The sequence below is a fragment of the Hibiscus syriacus genome, unplaced genomic scaffold (genome assembly GCF_006381635.1).
Source record: "Hibiscus syriacus cultivar Baekdansim isolate YM2019G1 unplaced genomic scaffold, ASM638163v2 tig00111242_pilon, whole genome shotgun sequence".
Taxonomy (NCBI): Eukaryota; Viridiplantae; Streptophyta; class Magnoliopsida; order Malvales; family Malvaceae; genus Hibiscus; species Hibiscus syriacus.
In genome coordinates this window covers 32401-34821 of record NW_024063032.1, presented here as the reverse complement: position 1 = coordinate 34821, position 2421 = coordinate 32401, and the positions used below count along the sequence as shown (strand labels likewise).

General features: G+C 36.1%; 1 pseudogene; it reads left to right on the top strand.

The window, feature by feature from the left end:
- Nucleotides 1-306: 306 nt before the first annotated feature.
- On the top strand, nt 307-1629 carry LOC120157313 (annotated as a pseudogene).
- Nucleotides 1630-2421: the final 792 nt, after the last annotated feature.

Here is a 2421-nt window from a genome sequence, read left to right as displayed (position 1 = left end):
AATATATTTTTTGATTAAGCTAAAAAGATAATTATCAAATAATATTCGTTTTAAGTAGGCTCAATCATTTGATAATGAACTTTCAATTAATCTTACAGTCGTTGATGCTTGAACACATAATTTTTGGGAACAATAAAAATTCATTTAACTATTAAGGTATTGATTAAATGATGATTACAAAGAAAATCTAGTTCTTTAACTTAAGAAAATGAGAGTTTAAATGAATTCAGTCCTAAATTCGCCTATTTTCACGGCGAAATGCTTTCCTCGCCGTATCTAACACATACCAAAGAAGAAGAAAACTCTTCACTCAAAAGTCCAAAGCAGTCTCATTTCACCTCTCAAATCTCAATTTTCTCTGTATTCTTTCCTTCAATCCAAACAACTAAAAGAAAAAGGAAAATGAAGAGATTAAGAAGCTATTACATGCAGTTTCGTCACAACAACAATCAAGCAATGGAGCGTAAATGGATCTTCCCATTAGCTATTGGCTCCATCGTTTCCTTATTTTTACTCTTCCTAACAACCTTAACCTCTTTTGATGCCTCCCCATTTCTTCTCTTCTACCATTCCTCCGCCGTAACCGGTTGTTCCTCCCCTTTCATTGAGAACCAACTAAATCCCATTCCTACCTCCACCCTCCCTTCGCCTCCGCGTTTCGCCTTCCTCATTTCCGGCTCCGCTGGCGACGGTCGGATGTTGAGAAGGACCCTTTTAGCCCTTTACTACCCGTTGAATCAATACGTTGTTCATCTTGACCGGGAAGCTAGCTCCGAAGAGAGGCTCGATGTGGAGAAGTTTGTGAAAGATAATCAAGTGTTTAACAAAGTTGGGAATGTTAGGATGATTGTGAAAGCTAATTTGGTTACTTACAGAGGCCCTACTATGGTTGCTAATACGCTTCACGCTGCTGCAGTTTTGTTGAAAGAAGGTGGAGATTGGGATTGGTTTATTAATCTTAGTGCTACTGATTATCCCCTTGTTACCCAAGATGGTGAGTTGGATCTTAGTACAACTTATTTTCCCTTTTTTTTTTTGGAATAGGGAATTGGAAGGAAACATTTTCTCTGTATTTTTTTAAAGCTTTGCTCTTTGATATTAGGTTTGAGATTTTGGGTTCCTTTCAGATTTGTTGCACACATTTTCATAATTGCCAAAGATCTGAATTTCATCGATCATACAAGCAATATTGGGTGGAAAGAGTGAGTTCATTTCTTTTATAGAGCTTTAAAATTCTACTTTCCTTTTTTGCGTATCTTTTATTTCAAGATGCTGATTGATTGTTGTAATGGCAGGTTTCAGAGGGCTAAGCCAATCATTGTTGATCCAGGATTGTATGGTACGAGAAAAGCTGATGCGTTTTGGGTTACACAGAGGAGAAGTGTGCCCACTGCTTTCAAGCTCTTTACGGTAAAGATGCTGAAAGCTTCAAACTCTATAGTGCTGTGTTTAGCTAATATGTAGTTGTGGGAATTTTGATGATGTTGTTTATATGCCAGTTTTAGATAAATTTTGTTTAGATAGACACTCTGTTCACTCTTCTCTATGCATCGCTCCAACCGTGTTTCATTCTTGTGAGGATAGTTGTTAGATATAATGATTTCGGCGAGATTCGAATAATTGTTCTAGATAATATTTTGCGAATAAATTTGTTTTTGTTGGAATATTGTCGTTGAGGTTGAAACTGGAATATAGTTCACTTGATGGTTCTTTTGTGATCAAGTTAGATGTCAAAGTTTAAAGACTACAAAAATCTGGGTTTTCCAAGAACAATAGATTTGATTGAGCTTTGATTTGAATTGAGGTCGATTGGTTGGACTGTGGAGAACAAACAACTTTCCAGATCATGTTCTCTCAGCTTTCTGATTGTTTATAAGTAGCTTATTGATGTGATTACTGAAAGGAAAATTGATTATTTTGCTTTAAATGCTTCTCATATTATGATAAGGTATTTCGGATTTCCTGATTCAAAGGAAGTGTCATATTGGTAGAGTAGAATGACGTGTCCACACTGCTACCCTTGTTTAAGTAGCAAGTTGATATACACATGCATAAAGCTTTGCTTCTTAGTATGGGATTGTTGGTGAGAATCGTTCAGTGAAACCGGTGCATTAGTGTCTGTTATTATACTAAATTAATTTTACTTATATTTTTCTCTGTTCTCAAAACATGTTTGATACCTAGGTTCTTGATGTTACCCCTGTCAATTAGACGGTGAAACCCATGGTTACTTGCCTACTCTTTCGTTTCCCCTTAAAACATAGAAAATGCAAGTCTTTAAGGACGAACATGTGCATCTTGTACATTTGCCTTTGGTTTTACTGATATTTCCAAAGCCATTATTGGAACTTGGATGCACAAAATCGATGATTTATGTGCACCTGTCATTACTCATTTTCTCCCTTGTTCACTCTTTCTATA